Here is a 15,566-nt window from a genome sequence, read left to right as displayed (position 1 = left end):
GTAGAAGAAGAAAGGAAAGAAACGTTCCACTCCTCCGTGCCGCGTCGTCGTCGTTTTGTTCGTTTTCTTTCGAAACGAAACCAGGCATGTCTAGATTTCTTTCAAACCTCAATCAAGTCCTATTATCTATTATTTTTCAGTACATGATCATGTTTTAGTGAACAAAAACCGAAATTTTAAGCAACTAGAACAAGAAATAATTCTGCAATAATTTTCGTTTCTACCATGCTTCACGATTGGTATGTTTTGGTTTAGATTTCAGGGATGGCTCGTTCCAGGGGCTCGATGCTGCATATGGACATGTACTAGGACATGTTAGGGTCATGATAGAACGTTGGTTCCAGCCCCATACTCATAGGAATTCATAAATGACAGCACATCCTCCATGAGTGTCACATTGAATTTCGAAAATTCAGTTGCTGTCATAAGGGTAAGGATCTGATCATGGCTGCCCAAGGGGCCTATAGCCATGGTTAGATCCCTTCCCTAGCAAGTCTATGACGTGACTAAGTTTCCTTTTTGGTGGCTTGGTCCATGGCTAAGCGGTTTTACAGAAAACAACAAGAACAGCCCCCTCCCCTCTCGCCCCTTCGATTTTTTGGAAAGCATGTGTGTTCGAGTTTTGTGTATGGCGTGGATCTTGGTTGGCCTATGGCCCTTAGCCACGGTTCATACCATACCACAAGATGTCGAGATCGTGCCATGGTCAACTAAATGGCCACTGGAACGAGTCGAGACAGCAAGCGAACACAACACCACACACGTACGCATGAGGGCCCTCGGTAAGAGTTTTCTAATGTTGCTGGAAAAATTTGAATTGTGGCTGGCCTAGGGCCCTTAGCCATGGTTTGAATCATTCCTTGGGACGTTTTGGAGAGGCTTTGGTCGGTGTTTCAAGCCCCAATGGCCAAAAGTCTCGCAAACGACGCGATGCAAGCAAGGTTGCAGTTGCTGGAAAATTACAGCAAGTTTCTGTGTCGGTTCGGAGGCTCGTTCGAGTTCTCGGTCGGCTTTTAGCCTATGGCCTTCGACTGGACAGTGCTCCATTGCGTTAGGAAGGTTGTGTTTTTGACCGTTTGTGATTCGGATAATTTTTGAGGTCGTACGAGAATTTACGGTGCGATGTGCCAAATCGACTCTCGAAAGAGCGTTTCATGTTTTGGCCTCCATTTCACCTAGATTTTCACCCTCATCATTTTAGGAGCATTAGTTCATAAATTTAATCTTATTTTAAACATTACTATACGTCGGTTCAGTGTTGGTTCGGGTTGGTTCGGAGTCATGACTAAATACGAAGTCGTTAGACGTAATTGTCGCATTTTCAAAGTTAATTGCATAGTTTGGTCAAGAAAAATCTATTGCATATTTTCATGGCATATTTAGGTTGCAGCGAGCCTGGGGACGATCCAATCCAGTTGGTAAAATGATACAAGATATTTAATTCAGTCATTTAATTATATTACGTGCAAAAACAGAAAATACTTATTTTTGAGATTTATGCGATATTGCTTGTGGTCGATTCACTATCATGGGAGTATTATTTTACACGGTCGCCAGTGACCGATCATGTCAGTTTGGTACCACGGTCGCCAGTGACCGATCAGTTCAGTTTGGTACCCCGGTCGCCAGTGATCGGACAGTTCAGTTCAGTGCAGAGACCACATGCGTAGACCATAATCTCAACAGAAAATCGCTACATTTTATTTCAATACAGGGCTCCAAGGAGCAAACGTTTTACTATGATTTTTCAGTTCAGCTATGCACATAATATAATTTCTCAGTACCAGTTATTTTCAGCATGCCTCATGACACGATATTTTATCCCATGCAAATTTTACTACAGTATTTTCTCGTTATCTACGATATATGCATGTTGAGTCTTTAGACTCACTATACTTGATTGTTGTAGGTACTGATGAGCATGGGGCCGAGGGCGGGGACCAGTGAGCCAGCTTGGGTCGGCAGTAGTGACACCCGAGGACCTCAGTTTCAGCCCTTGCCATATTTTTTTTATGCTCAAACACTTTATCAGTCGTTGAATATTCTTAAATTGTAATTTTTGGCAAACTTTATTTTCTTCCGCTGCTATATTTTTTTAAACATTGAACTTGATTTATCAGTTGATTTTATGGTTGAGGCAATTTAAGTTCTTTAAAAAGAAAATTTTAAATTTTCCGCCAATTTTCATGTAAAGATTTTCGGGCCTTCACAAGACCCTTTAGGGAATATGATAGATAGTAGTTCATGATACAAGAAACGTAAGGTGGGTTTAAATGCTCTAGCACTTGTGCATCAATTCGATTTCTTGAACCAAAGTTCGTCAAGTGGCAAGGATAAATGATGGAGAAAAGTATCATCCCCTAATTCCCATAAAATTTATACAAAGATACAACACTCACAATGACTGGATAGTATTGATCTCTGGGAAGAAATAGAAGCCCAGTAGAAAGTCCAGACAAGACAAAAAGGACACACGACCCTAAATATTTATCATGCACGCATAAATGGAATTATAATTAACTCACATAGCATGCGATTGATATTCCCAATTGGTATATATTTGTGACCAACAAATCCAAAAAAGTTTTTGAAGAGAAAACTCGAACAATAGCATGGAATACCAAAGAAGTAGAAATTTAAAACTAAATTCAATAAGAAAAATAATATATTATGACAAGGCGCCAAATATCACAATATTCAATCAACAAGTGAGGTATTGATAACTTAAAGGGGGTAAAGTATGGGTGGTGAAGAGACAAATGAAAGAGCTGTGAGGACAGGCAGACTAAAGCAAATTATTTTTGATTGTCAAGCAAAATTTGTAGTCCACTTCGTTTTTGCAATATAGCTTATGGATTGACGGTAATGATATCATTCGGTACTCGGTAGGGATCTTAATTGTGGGGAGGCAAGTAGAAACAGGTTATCAACCTGGAAATCCAATTTCGTAGGAGGCAATTGACTAAAAAAATAGCTTTCAGTACCTCAAAATAACTTTAGGCAAGTCTTTAAAAGCTGATGGGTTCCCTTGTTCTGAAACTTTTTTGTGTACTTCTCTTGCCTCCTCCCTAGAAAGAGAATCAACAGCAGGCCAACATACTTCATGAAACACAAAAATATCTACTAAGCTCAAAATGCTATACTATTGAGCAATATTTGCCATTCACCATTTTATGCATTAATACTTTGTGTGACCAGTACATTACCACCAAATCACTGTCTTGGATGAAAAAAGAATCTGTCATTTGCAGACACACAAGTGTAAACATGGAATTCAAGTTATTCAAACAGAAGTTCCAGAGAAGATAGTCTCATTGCCCCTTGGTCATTGAACTATTGAAATTGGCCTTCAGATAGTTTTATCTTAATTTCCTAGATTACATATTAGACGTTCTTTCTAAAGCATAAGGGAATAAAATGACTTTGAAGAAATAAATTAATTGAGCTATCAGAAGCGACCATATCTAATAATGAGAAAAGAATAAACTTTGGTGGTGACATAACTGTTATAACATGAAATTGACTACTCTAAAAAATGGGTATGAAAACTATCAAGAATTAGCAGAAAAAAGGCTTGATCACTCACCTTTTGTCGGCATAATAAACATGTTTGGATGATAAATGATTGTCAAGAGAATGCAGCATACCATTAAGTCTTTCAATTTTCTGCATCCAAAAAGTTAAATTTCAGAATAAAGAACCTGCATGACAGCTATCTCGAGAATCCGAGACCCAAAAAACCAGAAACTCTAAAATAAAACCTTTTTTCCAGTTTGAAGCTTCTGCAAAATATATCCAATGTCTTGGGTCTTCATCAACATCAGCTCTTCGTTAGTGTACTTATTAGCCTGGCTCCTTTACAAAATCCACATTCAACAACTAATATTCAAATTACACTCAATTAAATATCCTCAAAAGAGAACATATAACCTCTAAAAATAAAATTTTCCAGCTTACTCAGGTTTATGGACTCCGCCAACAGTTTTTGTTTTAATCATCTTGAAGTAAAATTCATCTGGGTTCCTCAATGCTTCTTTTTCCTTAAGTTTATGGTATAAACACGCAGAAGCGACTTACCATAAAATAAGAACTCGCCAAATTACGTTCATAAAATGCTACCAAAACTTACAAGACGCAGGGTAGTAGAAATTACCAGTAAAGTCTGCTCCTTCTGGTGATAGGCTCGTGCACGAATGAGATAATCTTTATGTTTTTCGAGCAGCCCAAATTTCCTTCTGAAATTCCTGGTACACACAACAAATAATCAATTGAGTGAACCGGAAATATATGTCAAAATATTTCAAAATGGGCAATAAAGAAATTAATGGCCCCAAAAAATAATCACACTTACGGCTGAGCGCGCTCCTTGTGAGCTTTTCTTGGAATAACATTCCTTAAAGACGACATCTTTATGCTAGCAAAAAAAATTCACAGAACATTAAAATCAATTTACGCACTTCAAAAAGGCAAAACCAACTAAAGAAAACATAAAGGGCTAACAAAAATCTTGATTTGAAATAATTTAACCGTGAAACAGCGAAGAATATCGGTACAGAAAAAAACAACGGATTTATTTCGTATTTACACCAAATTCAAAATAATTATTAAGCACGGAAGACTCGCATGTGGAAAGCGGTGAAGGCTTAGGGTTTAAAGGAGACACCAATGCAGAGAATCTTGATTTGATGAAAAGTATTTTATATTGTGGAAAAAAAATTGTTCTAAATTAACTAAAATTCAATCATGCAAATTGGCTTTCGGATTGAGTGCAAAAACTTATGTGAGACGATATCACGAATCGTATTTTGTGAGATGGATCTCTTATTTGGATCTTCAATGAAAAATATTACTTTTTATGCTAAGAGTATTATTTTTTATTGTTAATATCGATAGGGTTGACTCGTCTCACATATAAAGATTCGTGAGACCGTCTCACAAGAGACCTACTCCTGATTGAGTATACAAATACACACACAACACACAAAATTATGATATCACAGAAATAAAAAAACAAAATCTTGATATTATATTCAAAAATTTAGAAATAATTTTTATATGATTTTCTTATAATTAACTAGAATAATTACTTAAATGTGATAGTATTTTATTATTTCAAATTTATGAAATTGTTAGAGATGATATCATATTTTAGAAGATTAATTTGGTTTATAAACATAAAGAAATATTTATTAGCATATGATAATTATAGACGAACCACAAATTTTATAAAAATAGGCTTTGGCGGTATTTTTTATTAAACAAAATAAAATATTTTATCATTTGTTTGAGCTGATTTTAGTTACATAAAAATTAGATAATGACATTAAATTTACTTACTTCAGGTCTCTTAATGTTTAATAATACTAATATCATTGTGCATGCAATTATTTGATTAGAGTTTCATTAATTTTTAGATTAAACTATGAAGATTGATATTGAAAATATTAATGATTCTTTTGTTATAGTTTGGAATTATTATTTAGATAATGAAAAGGATAAGACGACGGTTTCGCGATCCGTCACGGAGGCTGCGTTGCATTCTAGAAGCGACGGTTTTTCAACTCTCGTTGCTTATAGCGACGGTTTTAAGAAACCGTCGTTAATATTAAGCGACGGTTTATACAAAACCGTCGTTAATATTAGCGACGGTTGATTGAAAACGGTCGCTAACATAGCGACGGTAGAATACAAGACCGTCACACATGGCGACGGTTTGTGGAATTGTCGCAATATTAGCGACGGTTGATGAAAAACCGTCACTAATATAGCGACGGTTTTAATAAACCCGTCGCTATTATAGCGAAGGGTGTTAGTAAATTGTCGCTAAATTTAATAGGCGACGTTTTTAATTAAAACCGTCGCTACGCCTTCCGTTTTTTGTAGTGAACCGCGCTATGAATGACAGTTGTAAGTTTATCCACTCTCAAATCCAAATCACGTCCTAATAACTTCATTACTCTATTCTTCAATTCTAAAGCCATCAATCTTTGTTAATGAAGTAACAATCAATATCTCATCCAATAATCGGACAACACAAATCTTCAATGGCTTATAAAAAAACATGGTCTGAATCTCTTTCAGCCGATACAAGATCATTTTCCACGAACTTAGGAATCTCTTTATTCGTGTTTAATAGTAATTCTTGAACTTCCTTATCAAACCCATTAAAGTAAACATTGATCAACATCGAACTCAAGGCAGATTCTTGTGGCAGACCCCTGCCTAAACAAACCCCACCCAATTCAATGTTGACTATCTTACATTCAAACAACTTCTTTATCAAATCTAGAAATGCCTTATCTTCAATTTTCGCACCCAGTATCAAAAACAACTTATCAATATGGCCAGAACTAAATAATTCACGATCAAATTTAACAATAAAACACCAACTTGGGTTCACCACCGAATTCTTTAAATACGAAATCGATGTGTGGCAGCCCAAGTTTGCTCGCTTGTCAAAGCAAAAGGTAGCAAACCTAAAAACTTATGCATAAACTTGTTTGAACTCTCTCCAAAGTAATTCTTTTATTACACATATATCTAAATAGAACATATTTTTAAATGTTAGTTTTCTATATATATACACATATATATATATATATATATATATAAACATTCAAAACAACACTCTATTTTCCCACTTGTTTCTATTATATTTTTATGGAAAAGAATTTCGACAATGAAAATATAAGCTATAAACTTTACACACATTATTGTAGTTCTTCGCAGTGAAATTTGATGGATCTGACTGCTCTAATGGCAGAGTATTTTGGGGAACTTAAAAGCATGAAATATGTAAGGCCCAAAATTAAGACGCCGTAATCCAACTGCATGCGAATCTAGGAAATTAGGAAACTTGAGTAATTAATCGATTTTAGTTGCTAATTAATTATGTGACATACTTGTTTATATGCTAAATGAGATTTTATTGTCATCATGCATTAAAATGGTAATTTTAAGAATATTCAAGTGACGATCGAGGAACGGAGATCGAGGGCTGAAAAGATGTAAAATGATTTTCTTTAAATGATTATTTTTAATTATTTAAAATATGGTTGATGCTTTTTAGTATTTTTGAAAATAAGGATTTTGAGGTGATTTTTATACGCCGGGACGTAAATTTTTATCGGAGTTGATTTTTCACTAAAATGCGAACTTTTCGACAACCCGACTATTTAATTCATAAAATTTTACCAAAATTTTACTAGTATATTTATTTAATTCTAATTAAAAGACCAATGGGCTTAATTGTGGCTTGATAGGCCTAAAGCCTAGTTAGTAACTTAATTAGAGTTTATATGAGACTAAAACACCTAAAACCCTAAACCTTGCACTCACAACAATCGGTCACTTATACTTTCTGAAAAATACTCTTTCCCATACCCCCCAACCACACGGCAGCACACACCATACACTTGGGAAGGAGATTTTCGAAGGGTAAGCAAGGACAAAGCCAAGTGTTCCTCCGTTCTTCGTCGTCAACGGATATTCGAGCGTATATAACGCAAAGGCACACCTTAATCTTCCTTTTCTCATCCATCATATCATATTATTGATTGAATTATTGTATGCATGAAGAACCTGAAATATTTTTCAGAATTTTCGGATTTTTGCATGCACAAGAGGTAAACTCATGATCCTATGTTGTAAATCCATGTTTTATTTTGTCCAGAGGCTGCCATGACCATAGGTGATGAACAAGGGATGTTTACAAATGATTGGAAGGGGTCCTGACTCATGTAAAACAGCACACCACAAGCAACTCACTAAAAAACGTTTTTATTCTGTCATGAAGTTAATGGGGTTCGGCTGTCATGTTTCTAAGGGAGGGTAGGCCTGGGCTTGGGTTCAGGGCTGATCTAGGGTCGGGTTGTGTCTAAGGAATAGTCCTTGCCAAGCTAGGACTCGCATTAGGAGGGCTGGGAGGAGTCCTTGCAAGCAAGGACTCCTACCCGAGAAGTTGCACAGAATTGTGCAGACTTCGCGGGACTGGTAGGGGAATAGGGGCTCGGTCCAGGGCTCAGGGGCTGGGCTATGACAAGTCTTTAGAGTCTTAGTAAGGTGTGAGGGTGAGTGGTTTGGGGTCTGGGCTCGCTGGCTAGGTCCTGGAAGCAAAAGGGAGAGTCATATCACAAGTGCAACTCTCGGCCAGAATAAGGGGCAGTAAGGGGGCCTTCATTTTTGGGTTTCGGGATGGCTTCTTAGTGGTCTAAAGGTCCAGTAGGGTACTTTAGGATGCTGGTCAAGTTTTGGATCTATATGGTTCGGGGGTAACTCGTGAAAATCGGAAGTTAGCTCGGGGTCGAAGTTTAGGTGTCAAATAGGGTGTTTTAAATAATGAAAATTGAAAAACGGCTCACGGGGGTCGAGTCGTGGTCCATAAGGGCTAAAATAATATAAAAAGAGTAAATTTAGAATTTAGACATTTTATATTAAAGTTTGGTATTTTTCGAGATTAAAACACTTTTAAAACAATTAAGAAAAGATAATTGAAAAAGTCTTACATTTAAGCCAAATAAAATTATGAAAAAATTCTCTTAAGCTTAAATAATTATTTGGGACATGTTAGAGTCATGAAATCAAGAAAAAATTCGAAAACAAAAAATGTCGAGTCCAGGGGTAAAACGGTCTTTTTAGACCGGAAAATTAGTAAAGGTAATGGCAGTGCCCGAAATGCTGTTTTTATGATTATTTTTAAATGTTTATGAAATGTTCATGATTAAATTATGATTTTTAAATGTCTATTTGATATTTATAATTGAGGGAAGACATTTAAAATACATGTTGCATGCTTGGTTTCAAAATGAAAATGTAAATATTATTCACGATTTTTATAAAGTGATGTGAATGAAAAATGTTGAAAGAAGTGAAGTGATTGTGACTAATTCGTTAATAATGGCGACGTCGTGAGAGTTATGGTCCCAGTGAGAGCCCGACGATCGTGTTTTCATTATTGCGAATATGAGGTTATGAGGTAAAAATGGGAATGTCGTGAGGGGAGAAGGCCCCAGAGAGAGCCCATTTATGGGAAAAGGCTCCAGAGGGAGCCCCGACAATCGTATTCCTATTCGATCATGTTAGGCCAAGGCTCAGTTAACCGGTGAGAGTGTCACTGATGTCCCCGCCGCCCAGTACTGTGGTTTTATGTAGATGGATCCATCGTCATGTCATGTCATGTTGAGGAAGTCACAATTAACGATCTGAATTTAACTAAAGATAAAGGAAAATGTTTATTATCATGTTAAATGTTCATGTCATGTTGAGGAAAAGTTAAGGATTTATTTATGCGTGTCGTGAAAATGTTTATGTTTAAAGTTTTATGCATCATGGAAATGTTTACGAAAATATTTATGTTTATGCATCTTCATGAAAACGATATTTTAAGTACAAGTATTTTTCACACTTATATGTTGATTGTATTACGTATTACTCGGTATAAAGATTATGGTGTGTTGAGTCTTTAGACTCACTAGGTGTGATGGATGCAGGTGGTATTGAGGGAGGACTTGATGGGTGATTTGACTGGACTGAAGGTGCACACAACCCGAGGACCAGCGCTTCTATTATTCCGCATTTACGACTTTTGACTCATGATTTATGTTAAAGATTTTAAGACTATTTATTTATGCTTTTTGAGAGATTTTTGAGAGGTTTAGTATGGGCTATACTTTTCAAACTTATTGATTTTTAGGTTTGGTAAAACAGTAGACGATTTTACTTTACGACTATTTCACTCGAATTTTTAAATACTAGTTGATTGAGGTTTATTTTAAAAAGTGCAAATTTTCATGTATTGTTCGAGTTGGCCGAGATATAAAAAAAAATATTTCTAGTACTTTTAAAGCAATAAAAAGGACAGACGTTTCAGTTGGTATTAGAGGAGAGGTCCTGTAAAGGGTTGTGCCACCATCAGCGCCAGAAAGATCAGTCGTCAAGCCTCAAACTTGTAAGTTTACATGTTTTATATGATTCTATATGATGTTACCTGCATGATGATATGAATATTATGTTTATGATGCATGTTTATTAGCTTTTTGAGTATTTCTGCTATGCATGCTTAAACTGCTAATTAAGTTAAGATGTGTCACATGATTAGAGAACTTAGATTTAAAGGCATGTTGGTTACGTTAGAATTTGGAAAATATTCAGATAAAAATGCCTCCTAGACGCGTACCCGTAATCGAGAATCAGGCAGAGAACAGTGTTAATCACCGAAGGAATAGTCAAAGAAATGCACCACCACCACCTCCTCCTCCAGGGGATCCTGCTACTCGTGCATTAGAGGGTATGGCTCGTCTCTTCGAGCAACAGTTACAGCAGCAGCAGTTACAGCTGCATCTACAGCAGATGCAGCAGCAGCTACAGCAGCCACCTAGGCCACAACAGGATATCTATGAGTAGTTTCGGAGGCTAGGGCCGAAGGAATTTTCTGGCACTACCGATCCTTTTGCTGCAGAGGGTTGGATTCGTTCACTTGAGGTACATTTTCGCTATCTTGATATGGGAGATGCGGACCGAGTGAGATGTACTACTTATCTGTTTAGAGATGACGCTTCTTTATGGTGGGAAGGAGCCGAGCATGGTGTTGACCTTGCCACACTCACTTGGGCACAGTTCAAGACGAAGTTCTATGAGAAATATTTCACTCCGGATGCTAAGAGCCGAATAAAGAGGGAATTCATGGCTCTCCGCCAGGGAGATGTCACGGTTGGTGAATTTGTAAAGAAGTATGATAGGGGTTGCCATTTTGTGCCCCTTGTTGCCGAGGATGCTGAAGAAAAGCTGAGACACTTTATGGATGGCCTACGACCTACCATTCAGGATAAAGTCATGATGATGCGTCCGGAGAATTATTCTATGGCAGTTACTTATGCATATCAGGTTGAACAGTCCTTTAGGGACATTGACTTTGAGTTACAGGGTAAGACACAACAACATCAGAATAATAATCAGCCTAATAAAAAGCCATACACTGGTCCTCCTAGACCTCAAGGACCTCCAAAGCCCCAAGGTCAAGTCAAGAAGCCAGCGCCACCAAAACCACAGAATCTGAGAGCACCAAAGCCTGCTGAGAGGCAACCTTGCAAACAATGCAACCGTACTCATCTTGGCAAATGCGAATGGGGATCTTATAAATGTTTCTACTGCAAAGAGGAGGGACACATAGCCAATGACTGCCCAAAGAGGAAAGCAGCTACTATGGCCCGAGCTTATGTTATGAATGCCGAGGAAGCTGAGGAAGAGGCAGACACTACACTCATCACGGGTAACCTAGTCATTTAACATTTTTATATTGCTTATTTCTGCATGAAATGTTAAATTGGTTATTAGAATTGAATTGTGATTAAGTTTCAACCTAGAATAAATTAGGTTGCATGTTCTACTTAGTTGGACTTAAGCGATGATCTTAGAAACCATAGAAAAATGATTCGAATTTTTGTGCCTTATTTTATGTGAAGGATGTAATGATTCCAAATAAAAAGTTTTAGGGCCAAAATTAAAGAAAATCATATAGGGGAATTTCGAATTATTGGGGGCCAATATGCGATTTTTGAAAATTCAAGGGACTTAAATGCAGATATTCGAAATTTAAGGGACCTAAGTGCAATTTCTAAATTCTTAAGGATCAATAATGCAATTCTAAAACATCAAGATTAAGTCAGGATTTCGAAATAATATAAGGACTTAATTGCAATAATTTGAATTTTTGGGGTCAATTTTGCAAATTTCAATAGTTGAGGGACTAATGTGTAATTTTCCTAGAAACGTTTAAGTTCAACACGAAACATTTATATAAATTTGGGAATTATTGATAGTAAGTCCTTAAGAATCATCACTAAAAGATTTTAAAAACATTTTTACCGCAGGGAGGATTATCATTCTAGGTGTAGCTACCTATGCTTTGCTAGATTCAGGAGCTATACATTCTTTCATATCAGAAACTTTCATCATAAGACTGAATATTACTCCTCAAGATATGGGTTTGGGTTTCAAAGTCTATTCCTTCCGGTTATCAAATGCTCACGTATAAGATTGTCAAGAATCTGGAGCTTCGTTTATTCAGAGATGTAGTTGATGAAACTTAAAATTAATTATTTATTATATGTTAAAACTTGTATTTTAAAATTTTATGTTTCATTAAAATTATAAAATTAAGTTATTTTAGTATTGTTTGTTTATATTTAAATGTTTTACTAAATATGTTTTATTTTCAGGTTTTCTACGTGTTGGTAAAATAATGATAATTCAAGCTAGAAAATTCAAATGGAGATGATTCAAACATGTTTGGAATCCTTGAGAAATTATCTACAACTTTGCAGAAGACATGATTGCCTAAAAAGTTCATTTAGATAATCAAATTGTGCAAATACCAAAAGGAGGACAAATATATTTTTACTATGACCAACATATAGTAAAAAATTCATAACTATTTCAATATTTATCCAAATGAGGTGAATCAGGTGGCCAAATTCATCTACAGAAAATTCTCCACATTTTCTTCGTTTTGAGCAGAGTCAAATTCGGTGATTAAAGTCGTGAAACAAGTCATTGAAAGAAGGGACATGGAATTGGAGTTGGAGGATACAAAGACTACTATTACAACTACACAGCATTAATAAAATTTTTGACCCTTTCTCTCATTTGGCCTATAAATAAAGGCCTTGTGCTAGCTTGAGAATCATTCTATCTCATTGTAAAATATAGTGTGAGTGTGTATCCAAGTTCTAAGTTCCAAAATATTTTCTTTCATTTTCTCAACTATGAGTGATATTTTAGTGTTGATCAAAAGTAAGTTCATGGCTAGTTAAATCTATTATGTCAAGGTGAAGAGGATGCATTCTTGGTGAAGTAAGATTGTTATATTTTGTATATTCTTTCTTTATTTCTTTTCATTTATCTAACTTATTTTTATTGAAGGCATAAAAATGAATTATTTGTTGTTATCAATTTACATCAAATGCTTGATACCATTGAAGTGGTTATCTTGATTTGTTGTTTAAATTTTGATACAATAAATATTTCATCAATTATTATTATTGTTTAATTTATTATATTATATATATATAATAATAATATCATAATATTTTATTTAGACGATAGCGTGGCTCTGCCGGTTGTTCTAAATGAAATATTATGATTTAATACTAACATCTAACAATCTAACATTTACTTTATCGCAACTAACTTTTACTTTCCCGCAACTAACTTTTACTTTTTGCATCTAACTTTTATTTTCCCGCAACTAACTTTTACTTTTCTGCAACTAACTTTTATTTTTCCGCAACTAACTTATTAAATCAATATATTTCATTTAGGCAATAGCGTGGCTCTGCCGGTTGTTCTAAATGAAATATAATGATTTAATTTAACATTTACTTTATGCAATTATATATTTATATAGATATAACTATAATCATAGGTACCATATATAAATATCGATTAATTCGGTATTTTCTATCATGGGAACTATATTATATTATATGTGTGTTTAATTTTCTTGGAACAATTATTTATGGTGGTTTCCTTTGTTTTACTTTTAGTTAAACAATATCACATAAACCAAGAATAAATCCTCAAGCCTTGATAAAATTTATAATTTGTAAACTTCATTCTTGCATTTGGTAATCTATAAATTAATAAATTTAAACTCAAAATAACCTCTCTGTGGATCGATCTCGTACTTACGAAATATATTACTTGCAGACAACCTACACTTGGGTGAATTATAATTTAAGTAGTAGCAAGTTTTTGGCGCCGTTGCCGGGGAGGTATAAATTAAGTTTATATTTGTTAAATATGTTTTATTTATAAGTATTGTGTTGTTTTTTTTATATGAGTATTTGGAGTCGAAAAAAAAGTGGTAGACTTATTCGAGTTTCTGAAAATAATTTAAACATGGATGATAATTCAAATAATCAAGATAATGATAATAATAATAATAATAACAATAATAATAATAATAATCAAGAACATGATCAATTAAGAACACTTAGGCACCATATGAACCCTATTAGAACTAGTGCCCCATCTTGTTTAGTTTTTCCTCCTGATGCATCTAATTTCAACTTTAAACCTCAAATTATTCAACTTTTACCAAATTTTCATGGCTTAGATTCTGAAAATCCATATTTGCATCTAAGAGAATTTGAGGAAGTTTGTAACACTTATAATGATCAAAATTGTAGCATGGATATAGTTCGATTAAAGCTTTTTTCTTTTTCTTTAAAAGATAAAGCTAAAACATGGCTACAAAATTTGAGATCGAGTTCAATAAGGTCATGGGATGAAATGCAACAACAATTTCTTAAAAAGTTTTTCCCTTCCCATAGAACAAACTCTTTTAAAAGACAAATTACAACTTTTTCTCAAAAACAAGGAGAAACATTTTATCAATGTTGGGATAGATATAAAGAATTACTTAATACATGCCCACATCATGGTTTTGAAACATGGAGAATAGTTTCTAACTTTTATGAAGGTCTAATACCTAAAAATCGACAAATGATAGAATTCATGTGTAATGGAACTTTTGAAGATAAAAACCCAAATGAAGCTATGGAATATCTGGATTCATTAGCAGAAAATGCTCAAAATTGGGATAATATAGGCACAATAGAACCACCAACAACTAAAAACAATAATTCAACAAATGGGGGTGGTATCTATAATCTTAAAGATGATATAGATATTCAAGCTAAACTTGCATCTTTAGCAAGAAAAATTGAGTCATTAGAAACGAAAAAGAGTGGTCAATTAAAAAGTATTCAAGAAATTGTTTGTCATATATGTGATACACATGATCATGCTACAAAAGATTGTCCAACATTACCTTCATTTAAAGAATGTCTCCATGAACAAGCAAATTATGTTAACAATTATAAAAAATCAATATTAGATCCTTTTTCACCATCATATAATCCTGGATGGAAAAATCATCCTAATTTTAGTTGGAGGAATGATAATAATGCACAAACGTCACAACAATATTTTCAAAATAACCAAAATCATCAAGGTTATATTCCTTATATTACACCTCCAAGAAAAAACTTTGAAGATGTAATTCATGCATTTATCCAAAAGCAAGAGTCTATCAATATTCAAAACAGTCAATCTATAAGTGATTTGAAAGAAACTCTTGCAAAATTTGCATCTGCACTTAATATTCATGAAAAAGGAAAATTTCCATCTCAACCTCAACCTAATCCTAAAAATCAAAATCAAGAATTAAAAAATGAAAAAATTGATCAAATAAAATCTGTTATTACCCTTAGAAGTGGTAAAATAGTTAATGATCCATATAGTAATGAAAACAAGGATCATTTAAAATCAAAGAGTAAGGATGATAATCCTGATACTTTTGAGAATGATGATACCTTAAATTCTAAGAATAATAAGGTGAATGATAAATCATCTGAAATAGTAAATGAGTCAAATAAACCTCCACCATTTTCTCATGCATTAACAAATCATAAAAAACAAAAAAGTGATTCTGATATCTATGAATTTTTTAAACAAGTAAAGATAAATATTCCATTATTAGATGCTATTAAACAAGTACCGTCATA

General features: G+C 34.5%; 1 non-coding gene across 1 annotated transcript; it reads right to left on the bottom strand.

Moving 5' to 3' along the window:
- Positions 1-14,333: 14,333 nt before the first annotated feature.
- Positions 14,334-14,444, bottom strand: LOC140804105 (small nucleolar RNA R71). The gene has a single exon (XR_012112064.1). It is a non-coding gene; the product is annotated as a small nucleolar RNA R71 (small nucleolar RNA).
- Between the last annotated feature and the right edge of the window lie 1,122 nt (positions 14,445-15,566).

This window comes from Primulina eburnea, chromosome 10 (genome assembly GCF_022965805.1).
Source record: "Primulina eburnea isolate SZY01 chromosome 10, ASM2296580v1, whole genome shotgun sequence".
NCBI classification, from domain to species: domain Eukaryota; kingdom Viridiplantae; phylum Streptophyta; class Magnoliopsida; order Lamiales; family Gesneriaceae; genus Primulina; species Primulina eburnea.
The sequence above is the reverse complement of the archived record's forward strand: the minus strand, read 5'-3'. Positions and strand labels throughout refer to the sequence as shown.